Source organism: Macrobrachium nipponense, chromosome 6 (genome assembly GCF_015104395.2).
Source record: "Macrobrachium nipponense isolate FS-2020 chromosome 6, ASM1510439v2, whole genome shotgun sequence".
Classification (NCBI taxonomy): domain Eukaryota; kingdom Metazoa; phylum Arthropoda; class Malacostraca; order Decapoda; family Palaemonidae; genus Macrobrachium; species Macrobrachium nipponense.
The window spans coordinates 78,666,334-78,681,539 of record NC_061108.1 but is presented as its reverse complement, the minus strand read 5'-3'; the positions used below and the strand labels follow the sequence as shown (position 1 = coordinate 78,681,539).

The 15,206-nt window shown below is 48.5% G+C and overlaps 1 protein-coding gene across 4 annotated transcripts in view; it reads right to left on the bottom strand.

The window, feature by feature from the left end:
- LOC135216880 (double-stranded RNA-binding protein Staufen homolog) overlaps positions 1–15,206 on the bottom strand; it is a 203,385-nt gene that overhangs the window by 171,340 nt on the left and 16,839 nt on the right. The gene's annotated exons all lie outside the window — the stretch shown is intronic.

The following is a 15,206-nucleotide window of genomic DNA, read 5'->3' as shown; positions in this document are numbered from 1 at the left end:
GATTCCAACTCGGAATCTCTGACGAAACCTTCTTGGATGTTTCAAAAGATCTTATTAGGTCATGAAGGTCTTTGTTTTCTGAAATGTTTAGGTCTCTGTGCCTAAACACTGCAGCCAGCATGCTACGATATCCTTTAATGGTTGATACCGCCAGTCCACCTTTTTCCCTAAGGAAAAGTAAGAAGTCTGCTATTTGGGTTACAGAGGTACTGGAAGAGGAAAGGTGATGGCTCCTACACCAACGCCGAAAGACGTCCCACTTCGATTGGTAGACTCTAAGGGTAGAGGGCCTTCTTGCTGCTGCGATAGCCGTTGCAGCTCTTGCAGAAAACCCTTTCGCTCTGACCAAACTTTTGACAGTCTGAAGCCAGTCAGACCGAGAGCGGGGAGGTTTCTGTGATACCTGTCGAAGTGGGGTTGTCTGAGCAGATCGATCCTCTGTGGCAGGGATCTCGGAATGTCTACTAACCATTCCAGTACCTCAGTGAACCAGACTTGTGCGGGCCAGAAAGGAGCTATCAACGTCATCCTTGCTGCTTCCGATGCTGCAAACTTCTTGAGAGTTTCTCCCAGTATCTTGAAGGGAGGAAATGCATACGTGTCTAGGCCTTTCCAATCTAGGAGAAAGGCATCTATTGCCACTGCCCTTGGGTCTGATATAGGAGAGCAGTAGGTGTATATCCTTGCATTCCTGGCTGTGGCGAAGAGGTCTATGAGAGGCCTGCCCCATAATCTCCACAGGACCTGGCAAACATCCGCATGAAGTGTCCACTCCGCCGGAAGGACTTGATCTTTCCTGCTCAGGAGGTCTGCTCTGACGTTCCTTTCTCCCTGTACGAACCTGGTAAGGAGACTGATCTTCCTTTCCTCCGCCCACAGCACAAGGTCTTTTGCTGTCTCGTACAGGGAGAAGGAGTGAGTTCCCCCCTGCTTCCTGATGTATGCCAGGGCCGTGGTGTTGTCCGAGTTTATCTGAACTGTCGAAGCTAGGACGTGGGGCTCGAATGCTTTCAAAGCTAGCCAAACAGCCATCAGCTCTTTCTTGTTGATGTGCCAGGTCACCTGTTCCTCCTTCCAGGTGCCTGACACTTCTCTTGAGCCAAGCGTCGTTCCCCAACCTGTTTCCGACGCGTCGGGAAACAACACTAGGTTGGGGTTCGGTACGTGAAGGGACATCCCTTCTGCAAACCTGAGAGGGTTCGCCCACCAAGAGAGGTCCTTCTTGATTTCTCTTGAAATCTTGAAGGAGAACTCTAGGTTTTGAGAAAGACAACGCCAGTTCCGATGTAGAAAGAACTGGAGAGGTCTGAGGTGCAACTTTCCTAGAGAAAGGAATTGCTCCGAGGAGAGTGTCCCCAGCAAACTCATCCACTCCCTCGCTGTGCATACGTCTTTCTCTAGAAAGGTTGTGACTTTCTCTGAACATCGGGCTATCCTTTCTGGTGATGGATAAGCCCGAAAATCCAGAGAAACCATCCGAATCCCCAGATAGATACGATCTTGACTGGGGATTAACTGAGACTTTTGGAAGTTCACCAAAAGTCCCAGAGAACTCGCCATGAAAAGGGTCTTTTGTAGGTCCTCCAAACATCTTTTCTGTGACTTGGCTCTGATAAGCCAGTCGTCCAAGTAAAGGGACACCCTCACTCCCTCCAAATAGCCACCTTGCTACATTTTTCATTAGTCCTGAGAAAACCTGAGGGGCTGTTGATAGGCCGAAGCACAAGGCCCTGAATTGGAATATCCTTCCTCCCATCATGAACCTGAGGTATTTCCTTGAAGAAGGATGGACCGGCACATGGAAGTAAGCGTCCTGAAGATCTAGGGGCACCATCCAATCCCCTGGACGAAGAGCCGCCAACACTGAGGATGTCGTTTCCATGGCGAACATGATATTGTAATGATACAATTAAGTTTGTTCATACTTACCTGGCAGATATATATATAGCTGTATTTTTCCGAATCCGACAGAAATTTAAACACTTACGACACACGCAGTGGGAGTCAGGTGGTTAGAACCCATTCCCGCCGCTGGGAGGCGGGTATCAGGAACCATTCCCATTTTTTATTCATAATTTTTATTTCCACTGTCTCCTGAGGGGAGGTGGGTGGGTACTTGATTATATATATCTGCCAGGTAAGTATGAACAAACTTAATTGTATCATTACAATATCATTTTGTTCATGAAACTTACCCTGTCAGATATATATATATAGCTGAATCCCACCTTTGGTGGTGGGAGTAGACAGAATAGAAGATTTTAGGAAACATATATATGCAGATAATTGATATCTTGGTTCCTTACCTGTTAGCATAGCTGACTTAGTGGTTACTGCCGCGTAAGTCTGCTTGTGCTACTAGAGTTGCAAGCAAGGTAGAGACCTATAAAGCTGGTGCACTCCAGATGATCTGTCAACAGGGGCGAGACCACGACGTGACTAGACCATTGACCATACAAATGAGGGCAACGAAGTAAAACCAAACCACCTGGCGTAGCCTACCAAAAGTATCCCACTTAGACTAAGCTAATGGAAGGGAGATCCGCTGCAGGCGGTCAACCCCACAACCATAACACAAGTTAAAAACTCCCCTAACCATTAAAGGATAGGATGAGCGCTATCTCCTGCCCCCAAAACAGTGTCTGCAGCGACGTATGGTCCGAGCGAGTAACAATTTTCGTATGTTGCTTTCACCTCCGCAGGTAGTGAAGCGAACACCGAATTGCTTCGCCAATAAGTGGCGCCCAAAATATCTTTGATTGCCATATTTTTGTGAAAAGCCACCGAAGTAGCAATAGCCCTCAACTCGTGGGCTTTCACTTTCAGAAGCTTCATGTCACTTTCACTACACTTTTCATGGGCTTCCTTAACCGTACTTCTTAAGAAGAACGCCAGTGCGTTCTTCGACATCGGGAGATCTGGTTTTTTCACAGAGCACCACAAGTTCTCCGAAGAGCCTCTGCATGCTCTGGTTCTCTGCAAATAAAACTTGAGAGCCCTGACAGGACACAGGACTCTCTCAGCTTCAGGTCCCACTAGCTCCGACAACCCTTTGATCTCGAACGTCCTCGGCCAAGGGTTGGAAGGGTTCTCGTTCTTTGCTAAGAACGTAGGACTTAAGGAACAAACTGCACTATGATCCTTGAACCCAATGTGCTTGCTTATGACTTGAATTTCGCTAACCCTCTTCGCCGTCGCCAGAACGGTTAGGAAAATGGTCTTCTTAGTAAGATTCCTAAGCGAGGCTAAATGGAGAGGTTCAAATTGACTCGACATGAGAAACTTAAGTACCACGTCTAAGTTCCACGATGGTACTTTCGGTTGGAGAACTTTCACAGTCTCAAATGATCTAATGAGATCATGAATGTCTCTATCATTCGCTAAGTCGAGTCCTCTATGCCTGAAGACCACAGAAAGCACGCTTCTGTAGCCTTTAATCGTGGGAACGGCTAGTTTTGCTTCTTTCCTAAGGTGAAGAAGGAAATCTGCTATCTGGCTCACAGAGGTTGAGGTGGAGGAAATGCCCTTCTTTCTGCACCAACTTCTAAAGACAGCCCACTTTGATTGGTAAACTGCGATTGAGGAGGGCCTCCTTGCAGTGGCAATCGCCGTTGCCACAGGTCTTGAAAAAACCCTCGCTCTGGCCAACTTCTTGATAGTCTGAACGCAGTCAGACTCAGAGTGGGGAGGTTTTTGTGGTACCTCTCGAAGTGGGGCTGTCTGAGTAGATCTTTCCTTAGGGGCAGAGTCCTTGGAAAGTCTACCAGGAAGGACATCACCTCCGTGAACCAGTCGACTGCTGGCCAGAAGGGGGCGATGAGGGTCATCCTCGCTCCTTCTGATGCAGCGAACTTCCTCATCACTTCCCCAAGGATTTTGAATGGGGGAAAAGCGTAAACGTCTAGTCCCGACCAATTCCACAGTAGGGCGTCTACTGCCACTGCTCCCGGGTCCAGAACTGGGGAGCAATACAGCGGAAGTCTCTTCGTTCGGGAAGTTGCGAAAACGTCCACATGAGGACGTCCCCACAGCTTCCAAAGCGCCTGGCATACCTCCTGATGAAGGGTCCATTCCGTCGGCAGAAGCTGTCCTTGCCGACTGAGAAGGTCCGCTCGGACATTTTCCACGCCTGACACAAATCTTGTCAGAATCGTGACGTTTTGTGACTTCGCCCAAATCAGGATATTCTTCGCGATGACGAACAGAGAAGGAGAGTGAGTTCCCCCCTGTTTCCTGAGGTATGCCAGGGCTGTGGTGTTGTCCGAGTTTATCTGAACCACTTTGTTGGAGACTTCCACTTGGAAGAACCTTAGAGCAAGGTAAACCGCTGAAAGTTCTTTTAGATTGATGTGCCAGGACACCTGTTCCCCTCTCCAGGTGCCTGACACTTCTCTCCCTCCCAGTGTTGCTCCCCAACCCGTGGAGGACGCGTCGGAGAACAACACTAGGTCGGGGTTCCGAAGCTTGAGTGAAAGTCCTTCCGCAAGCTTCTTTGGATCCAACCACCATTTGAGGTGCTTTTTCACTTCTTCCGTCAAAAACAAGACCTCTTCTAGATCCTGTTTGCGTGACCAATTGCTTGAGAGGAAGAACTGAAGTGGTCGGAGGTGCAACCTTCCCAGAGAAACAAACTTCTCCAGTGAGGAAATGGTCCCCAGCAGACTCATCCATTCCCTCACCGAGCATGTTTCCTTCCCTAGAAAGGCTGACACTTTGTCTAGGCATTGAAGTTGTCGCCCCTGGGACGGAAAAGCCCGAAAAGCCACTGAGTCCATCTGAATCCCCAGATAGACTAAGGATTGAGAAGGAGTCAGATGCGACTTTTCGAGATTCACCAGAAGTCCCAGGGACCTCGCTAACAACAAAGTCGTGTGAAGGTCCTTCAGACACCAGTTTTGCGATGAGGCTCGAATAAGCCAGTCGTCTAGGTAGAGAGAGATCCTTATTTCCGCAAGATCGAGCCACCTCGCAACGTTCTTCATAAGAACGGTGAACACCATCGGCGCCGTGCTGAGACCGAAGCAGAGTGCCCTGAATTGGAAAACCTTCCCTTTCAGGACAAACCGCAGGTATTTTCTTGATCGGGGATGGATGGGGACGTGAAAGTATGCGTCCTGAAGGTCTAAGGAGACCATCCAATCCCCCGGTCTTAAGGCTGCAAGCACGGATTGAGGTGTCTCCATCTTGAACTTCTGCTTGGTAATGAAGCGATTTAGACTGCTGACATCCAGAACGGGGCGCCACCCCCCTGACTGCTTCGGCACTAGGAACAGACGGTTGTAAAACCCTGGAGAACTCCGGTCGAAGACCTGTTCCACCGCCTGCTTCTCGATCATTTGATCTAGTAGATCATGAAGCACTTTCTGCTTTTCTCCCTGATACGAAGGAGACAAATCCTTTGGTGTCGAAGACAGCGGGGGTAACTTCAGGAAAGGAATTCTGTACCCCTTCTTGACGATGTCCAGAGACCAAGCGTCGGCACCTCTCTCTTCCCAGGCTCTCGCGAAATGTAGAAGTCTGGCTCCTACCAGTGGCTGAAGGATTTCCCTCTCACTTCTTGCTCTTGGAAGGAGCAGGAATCTTGCCTCTGAAAGAGCCTCTTCCTCGAGGGGCTGGCTTCGAGAAAGAAGCAGATCGAAAGGGCTTCGATTTCTTCAAAGCAGAGGACCCAGAAGACTGTGCCAGAAGGTTTTGGGTTGCTTTCTCCTGGAGACTGGCAGCTATGTCCTTTACCATAGACTGGGGGAAGAGATGTTCTGAGAAAGGAGCGAAAAGAAGATCCGCTTTTTGCGCTGGCGAGACCAACTTTGCAGTAAAATTGCAAAAAAGTGCTCTCTTCTTAAGCAGTCCCGTGCTGAAATGAGCAGCCAATTCCTCAGAACCATCCCTGACGGCCTTGTCCATGCAAGACAATACACTGGACAGCTCCCCCAGACTGATGGAATCAGAACCTGGACCTGGCATCCAAAACTCCTAGGCACCAGTCGAGAAAATTAAAGACCTCTAGTGTCCTGAAGAGGCCTTTAAGGTGAAAGTCTAGCTCACTATGCATCCAAGAGACCTTAGAGGAAGACAGAAAAGATCTTCTGGCGGCATCGACAGTACTAGCAAAGTCTCCTTGAGCCGAGGCTGGAAGCTTAACTCCGACGTTTTCTCCCGTCTCGTACCACATACCAGCTTTGCCACAAAGTCTTGAAGGTGGTAAAGCGAAAGAAGTCTTGCCTGAAGCTTTCCTCTTTTCCATCCAATCATGGACCTTGCGAAAAGCTTGCTTCGTAGAAAGCGACTTCTTCATTTTCACAAAGCCCGAGATCTTAGTAGCTTTGCATGACGAAAACTGAGAGGGAGGAGTACGTGGAGCTTCAGGTTGGAAAGTGTCTGCAAAGACTGACTGTAGCAGACGAATCAAAACCTTGTAGTCCGTCGAGACTGGAGCCAACTGCTGTTCTTCGTCCACTTCGACGAAAGCGTCACTAATTTCCTCTTCAGACACTGGAGAAGTCGGAGGAAGTAAGGAAGAGTCACGAGCTTTCTTAAAAGAGAAAGAGCGGCAAACAGGAAGAGTTCCCGCTTCCGCTTGCGGAGGTGGTAAACTGACGTCCGTAGGCACGCGCTTGGCGTCCGAAGCCAATCTACTGGTGCTGACTGAAGCGCGCTCGACAGCAACAGGTGTACACCTGGCGTCCACTGGCGCGCGCTGAGCGTCCGCTGGCGCTCGCTTACCTTGCACCGAATCACGCTCGGCGTCCACTGAAGCGCGCTTGACTTTCACAGAAGCGCACTCGGCATCTAAAGAAACGCGCTTCCTATCTACAAGTTTCGTAGCAGCGGAAACAACAGCTTCACGAGAGCGAGAAACGAATTTCTCGCCTCCTCTAGAAAGTTGCTGGGGAGCAGAACAAACTCTAGAGGGAGACTCAAACGGAGAGAGAGACGAGCGAGGAGAGGGAGAGGGAGAACGCCTCGACCTCTTCACAGGAAGATTGTCATCCTTCTTACGGCGACATGGAACAGTCTCTCTCGAAGAAAAACCATCTCGAAGTTGCTGCTGAAGAGACTGGAGAATCTTGCTTGTAGGTGAAGCCTCCTTTTCTGGGGAGGGGCTGATCCTGTGAGCAGGCGAGTGGCGAGGGGACGCCTTCTTCCTACTCCCAGGAACCGCCACTTCACGCACCTTAGAGCGACTGCGGCGCTCGAAAGAAACATCTAGGAAAGACTCCGCCTCCGAAGAATCCTTACGCTTCTTCTGCGGAGGAAAAGCAGCAAACGCACTATCAGGCGACGAGCAAAGTTCCGGAGAACAACTTGGACGTGAAGCGTCCCGAACGCGAGCCGTCCTTTTCAGCGGACGTGATGCGGTATGAGAGCTCCACCCCTTGCGCGGGGAGATAGCTTCAGAAGAAGAAAAGCACTCCTTGAGAAGACGTGCATGCGCACACTCCTTGGCAGTCTGGGTATGTTCGTCAGAAGCTGCCGAAGGCACGCCAGATCGGTGGGGTTTCCTCGTAACCCTCCTTCGACTTTCGACATGCTCTCTCCCCGTAACCTGGGAGTCAAGCAGAGGTCTAGGTCTAGAGGCGGAATGAGGCCGATCTGACGCACCCTCCACTACACAAGGGGCACTTTCACTGCACTTGTCTTCACTTTTGCTCTCCAGAGCTAACACTTTTGATTCTAAGTTACGAATCGATTCAAGAATTAGCGATAAAGTATTACCTTCTACCGACACTGCTTCAGGGGCCGGAGGCAACACTACAGGGGTAGGAGCATAATCTACAGAAGGAGGGTTAGCAGGAGAATCATTAAAATCTTGCCTACCTGAAACACTCCTGGAGGAAGACCTCCTTAACCTATCTCGCTCAAGTTTCTTAAGATAGGTTTCATACGCCTTCCACTCAGACTCTGTTAATCTTTCACACTCCTTACAACGACTTTCAAACGTACATTCATTCCCCCTGCAAACCTTACAAACAGAATGTGGGTCTACTGAAGCTTTCAGTAGCCTACCTCTACATTCGGACATAGAACAAAATCTAGCGCTAGCAGAACTAGACCCTGACATCTTGATCAAAGAAAAATCAATACCAAAATCAAATCAAACCAAAGTCAACGTGTGCCAAGCCACCGATCCAATTCAGATACCAAAGAAAAAACCAAAAGGGATACTCAAGTAGCTGGTAAGTTTCCAAAATCTGGACGGAGGTGCTGCAAACAGGTGTTTCCAGCACCGGCGACAGAAAAATTATGAATAGAAAATGGGAATGGTTCCTGATACCCACCTCCCAGCGGCGGGAATGGGTACTAACCACCTGACTCCCACTGCGTGTGTCGTAAGTGTTTAAATTTGTCGGATTCGGAAAAATACAGCTATATATATATCTGACAGGTAAGTTTCATGAACAAACTCCTCTTTTCTACAAAGAAATTCAGGGCGCTTACGTCCAGAACCGGTCTCCATCCTCCTGAGGCTTTTGGAACTAGGAAAAGGCGGTTGTTAAAGCCCGCTGAGCATGGGTCGGTCACTAGCTCTATAGCCTCTTTCTCTAGCATTTGTTCTACTGCCAGAGTAAGAGCTTGGTTCATGATGGGATCCCTGTACTTGGCCACCAACTCCCTCGGAGTCGTCGTCAAAGGTGGTCTTGCTGAGAAGGGAATAAGATATCCTTTTTGGATAATCGAGAGGGACCAGTTGTCCGCTCCTCTCTGTGCCCAGACTTCTGCGAATCTTAGCAGTCTGGCACCTACTGATGTCTGGAGGACTTCTGTCCTACTTTTTCGCTCTGGTAGAGCATGAGAAGGATCTTCCTCTCTTGAAAGATCTTGTCCCTCTTGAGGTAGAGGCTCTGGAAGGAGGGACCCCTCGTAAGGGCTCCTGTCTAGCTGGCGTCTCCTTCCTAGTCTTGGTCTGGAAGGTCGGTCTAGGTTTCCGGGCAGACTGGGCGAGCATATCCTGTGTAGCCTTAGCAGAGATAGCGCCAGAGATGTCCTGAATTATCTTCTTTGGAAAGAGAAGAGGCGAAAGCTGCGAATACAGAAGAGACACTCTCTGAGCATGAGAGACGGACTTGGTCAGAAAAGAGCAGAAGACCGATCTTTTCTTAATAACCCCTGCTCCAAACAGGGAGGCTACTTCGCTAGACCTATCTCTCACTGCCTTGTCTATGCAAGTAAGGACACTGTTGAGATCCTCGGGCGAAAGGGAATCCGGGTTCTGAGTTCTTTTTGCTAAAACCCCTAACGACCAGTCAAGGAAGTTGAAGACTTCCAAGACTCTGAACATTCCCTTCAACAGGTGGTCAAGCAGACAAGAGGGCCGAGCGTCGTGAGGAATCCACCAGTGAAGAGAAGTCCGCGTCTGCAGATGAGGGAAGACCCAGGCCTAAGGGTTCTCCAGACTCATACCAAAAACCAAGTTTTCCCGTAAGCTTGGAAGGAGGGAAAGAAAAAACAGTCTTCCCTTTCTCCTCCTCAGAAAGAAGCCAATCACCAAAACCTCTCAAAGCCTTTTTCATTGAGATGGTTGGTTTCATTCTCACACAGGAGGAAACCTTCGTCTTCTTTGATGTTGAGAATAAGGAGAGAGGAGAAGGAGGAGCGACCGGAGTAAGCGCGTCTCCAAACTCCTGAAGAAGGAGGTCTGTCAGGATCTTGTAAGACGAGACCGAAGAATCCTTTAACACGTCCTCGTCCGAATGTTTCTTCTCTTCTAAAGAAGAACCTTCAACCTCTTTACGAGAGTTGGCGGCCTTCTCTAAAGAAGGGCGCCTATCCTGGGAGGAGTGTCTGGCAGCCGTCTGGCGCCTATCAGGAGAAGCCAAAGCTTCGGGAGAGCTCCTATTGAAGAAGTCCTTCCTACTCCGATGAGGGAGTCCTCTATGTTCTTGGCGTCTGTCCAGAGAAACACGGGAGTCCAAGGGGGAGCGCCTGCTAGGAGAGGAGAGCCTACTATGCTCAAGGCGCCTACCAGGCTCTATACGCCTGTCAAGAGGAGAGTGGCTGCCTGGCGAATTGCGCCTGATTTGAGAGGAGCGCCTGCTAGGCTCTTGGCGCCTACTAAAAGGAGAGCGAATCCCTGGAGAAGAGCGCCTACTAGGTGACAGGCGTCTACCAGGATCCAAACATCTGGATCGAGAAGCGTGGTTCTCTGTAAAAGCTTGTTTACCAGGAGAGAGGCTTCTTTCAGGCTCTTTGCGCCTGACAGGAACAGAGCGGCTAACAGGCGAATAGCGCCTACGAGGAGAGTAGCGCCTATCTTGATCAAAGTACTTGTCAGCAGGAGAGCGGCTACCTAGGGAGTAGCGCCTACCAGGCTCTAGGAGTCTGACAAAAGGAGAGAGCCTGTCTCGAGAAGTGTCAAAGCAGGGGGAGGCTCTCTTATCCGGAGACTGAAGGCTCTTCGGAAAGGAGCGAGACGTAGAAGCCGTGTGCTTATCCTTCGAAGAGCGCCTACTAGGAGCTTGTTCCCGTTCCACGGGAGAAAGGATGTCGCCAGGAGAGAGCATCCTGGGTGATTGGCGCCTGGAAGACGACTGGCGTCTGCCAAGGGAAGAGCGCCTCACTCTATCCGCTGGTACAGGAGAGAGAGCAGACTCCGACTGAAAAGGCAAACAAGGAGAGGGTAGCCTAGACTTCTTGACGGGAAGTGAGACGTCCTTTTTACGACGAGCGCCTCCCACCAGGGAGCCAGCAAGAGCCGAAATCTGAGCTTGCAGCCCCGCTAGAATCCGTGCCAGAGATCTTACAAACTCCTCCACAGGGGACGAGGTTCAAAGCCTACTATGAGGCGAGTACTCCTGATCCCTCCTGGGCTTCTTGATGTCCACCTCAGGATCCTCCGGAAAACACTCAGGGCTGGAAGGTAGGGCGCAAGAAGCCTTCCAGGCTCTCTTCAACGGTCGCAAGGTATCCGAGGCGCTCCATCCTCTTCTAGGCGAGGGCGATGAAGAAGAAGAGAAGCATTGGTGCAAAACCTCCTTCTTGGCACGAATTAAGGCAGCCTGGGAAAGAGCATCAGGATCTACCGAGGGGACGCCTGACCGGTGGGGGTTCTCCCTAACCTTCCTGCGGCTGTTGACTTTCCTCTTCCACTGGGACTGGGAGTCTGGAAGAGGTCTAGGCCTGGAAGCATTAAGGAGCCGATCAGACACACCCTCCACTGCACTGGGGGCACTGCACAAATCACTTGCACTATCACTCTTACCTTGCAACGAACGAATTTTCTTCTCCATGCTAAGGATCGTGGCTCTCATGGCTACCACTTCCGAAGGCGTATCTTCGGGTTCGATGCAGGGAGCAGGAGCTGAAACGGGAGAAGGATCTAGTGCTACGACAGGATTATCTACTTCTAACTCGCTGACACGAGACTTACTAGAACTCCTAGACGAAGCCTTTCTAACCCTCTTTCTCCAACTTCCTTAAGTAGGAAGACAAGAGACTTCCATTCACCCTCATCCAACTTCTCACATTCATTACACGGGTTAATAAAAGAACATTCATTACCCCTACACTTCAAGCATACTGTGTGAGGATCTGCCGCTGCTTTCGGTAGCCTCACCTTGCATTCATCCATAGAACACACCCTAAACATAGAGATTTCTTAACCTCTACATCAGACATCTTGAAATCATAGAAAAATCCAAAACAATATCCAAAAACAGTCCACAAGCGCGTATGCCAAGCCAACAAGATCAGGTACTTCACCAAAAGTCAGTCCAAAGATATCCAAGGCAACGAGAAACGAATTAAACTATCAGGAGGTAACGACCACAGGTGTAGTCGAAACCGGCGACAGAGAAAATCTGGCTGGAAAGGGGGATTGGTTCATACAACCGCCACCCAGCGGCGGGTAAGGTAGATCACCTGACCTACCTGTCGCATGTGCCGCGAGTTTTGAATTCTGTCGTGACGTCAGAGACGTAAGCTAAGTATATATCTGACAGGAAAGTTCATGTACAAAACTCTCACATTCAAGACAGGTATTAGTTGCAGAACAATCATTCCCCCTACATTTACTACAGACCGTGTGAGGATCCACCGAAGCTTTCGGTAGCCTCACCTTACATTCCTCTTTTGTACGCACTCTAAATACAGGTACCACGTCAGACATTCTAAAGAGTATCCAATCCAAAATAAAAAAAAACGGTCCACGATAAGTGTACGCCAAAGCCAAAGATCAATATACGTCACCAAAGGTTAAACAGATAATCCTCAGCCAACGAGAAAAGATTCTAAGCAGGAGGTACCAACAACGTTGTTGTTGTTACCGGCGACAGAGAAAATCTGATTACAAACGGGAATGGTTCCTAGTCCCGCCACCCAGCGGCGGGGATGGGCTGATCACCTGACCTACCTGTCGCGTGTGCCGTGAGTTTTGAATTCTGTCGGGACGTCAGAGACTATAGCTAAGTATATATCTGCCGGGGAAGTTGCATGTACAAAAACTAAGGACCATTACACAATAAACTAAAATCGAAGGATCATTACACAATACACTAAAAAGTAAGGATCATTACAGAATAGGCTAAACATGTATAAATTACTTTATGAGATGAGGCCAAGCAGAGTGTTTCTGGGCAGAGTGGGGTCAAATTCAATTTTTGGTGCTGCTCCTCCCAAAAAATCCCTGGTTTCCCACTACTGTCCCACACTGTTGGCCAGGATAAATGATGGAAGGGAAAACAAATACGTAGTGGTTTGTACCAATAATAAGCTTAGCTAAGGGTCAGATTGCATAGAAGGGTAAACAACCGCCTTGAGTCCACCTTACTCGCGCAGATCACCCTTTTTCACTCAATATTTAATTGGTGAAACACGAATACAATTACACCTTTAAGCATACTATTCAAAAGATTGAAGTTTCGTCAACATGGGATATATGAAAGCGCCATATGAATTAAAATAAGCATGTGAGGTCTTCATAAAATGATATTGTTAGTATACAATAAAGTTTTGTACATACTTACCCAGCAGATATATACTTAGCTATAGTCTCTGACGTCCCAACAGAATTCAAAACTCGCGGCACACGCTACAGGTAGGTCAGGTGATCACCCTCTCCCGCCGCTGGTGGCGGAATAGGAACCATTCCCGTTTTCAGACCAGATTTTTCTCTTACGCCTATCTCCTGAGGGGAGAATGGATGGGCCATTCATCGTATATATCTGCCGGGTAAGTATGTACAAAACTTTATTGTATACTAACAATATAATTTTTGTACATGCAACTTCCCCGGCAGATATATACTTAGCTGATTGACACCCTTGGTGGCGGGTAAGAGATAGTTACTCAATATAAATAACAATAAAAACAGGGAAACAACATCTGTTGTAGGTCATATATATAAACTTATTAAAACCTTGGTTCCTACCTTATTGGGCAGAAGACTTCATGATTACTGTCTATGAGTCTGTTTGCCTCAAGAATTTCAGTGGGATGAGACCTGACATGATAGCTCTTCTGGATCGTGTCAATGGGGGCGAGCCCGCTTACTTGACAGAGACTTGTCTTTGGATCATACCAATGGGGGCTGACCCACTTACATGGTAGAGCCTTCACCTTTGTCATATCAACGGGGACTAACCCTCTTACATGACAGAGCCTAGGTCCAAATCACTAACAAGGAGCACGAAAAACCAATCCCGACCACCTGACCACACTACATTTGTTAACACTACGATTTGAAAGGAGCATTCCCAAGACCCCTTCCAATCGACCATAAAAACACAACACCAAAAAACATTTAAAATTACTAACTTAACTAACTATAAAGGATTAGGTTCAGCTCCTTGCCCCAGCAACGAATCCGCAGACACGAACGGTCCGAGAGAGAAGCACTTGTCATAAGTGACTCGCACGTCTCTTAAGTAATTTGATGCAAAAACCGAATTGCACCTCCAATAGGTGGATTCGACAAGAGTCTGTATCGACATATTCCTATGATACGCTAAAGAGGTAGCTACAGCTCTGACCTCATGTGCTTTGACTCTTAGAAGCCTTAAATGTTCATCTTCACAGGAAGCATGCGCTTCTTTGATAACGTCTTTAATAAAATACGCTTAAGCATTCTTAGAAATCATCCTCTTAGGATTTCTTACGGAACACCAAAGGCTATCCACATTTCCACCAAGTAGCTTCTTCCTCTCTAGGTAGAACTTGAGGATCCTGACTGGGCACAATGTCCTCTCTAAGTCTCTCCCTACCAAAGAGGACAGTCCCTTAATCTCAAAAGTCCTTGGCCATGGTTTAGAAGGATTTTCGTTCTTTGCTAAAAACAGGGGATTAAAGGAGCATACTGCAGAATCTTCCTTAAAGCCCACAGTTCCTTCTAAAGCCTGAAGTTCACTAACTCTCTTAGCAGAGGCTATTGCAAAGGAAAAGAGAGACTTTCTAGTCAAGTCTCTGAATGAGGAATTTTGAGGAGGTTCGAATTTCTCGGACATTAAATATCTAAGAACCACATCCAGGTTCCAACTAGGTGGTCTTATAGTCTTGGACTTCGAGGTTTCAAAGGACCTTAACAAGTCATGCAGATCCTTTGTCCTCCGAGATATTAAGGCCTCTATGTCTAAAAACAGATGAGAGCATGCTTTTATATGCCCTTATTGTGGTAACGGCCAGATTGCATTTCTCCCTCAAATAAAGGAGAAAATCTGCTATTTCAGTTACAGAGGTACTGGAAGAGGATACTTTCTGGGACCTGGCCCATCTTCGGAACACCTCCCACTTCGACTGGTACACGCGAAGAGTTGAAGGTCTTCTGGCTCTAGCAATTGCCTTTGCAGCCTTGCGTGAAAACCCCCTCGCTGTGATGAGTCCTTCGACAGTCTGAAGGCAGTCAGACTGAGAGCGGGGAGGTTTTTATGGTATCTGTCGAAGTGGGGCTGTCTGAGAAGATCCTTCCGCAGTGGAAGGGCCCTCGGGAAATCTATCATCCATTCCAGTACCTCTGTGTACCAATCTTGGGCTGGCCAGAATGGGGCGATGAGGGTCAGTTTGGCTCCCTCCGTCGAAACGAACTTCCTTACCACCTCTCCTATTATCTTGAAAGGAGGAAAAGCGTACCCGTCGATCCCCTTCCAATCCAGAAGGAGACCCTCCACTGCAACTGCCTTTGGATCTGAAATCGGAGAACAGTAGTTCTCCAACCTCGCATTCCAATTCGTTGCGAACAGTTCGATATTGGGTCTCCCCCAGAGGTCCCAAATCTC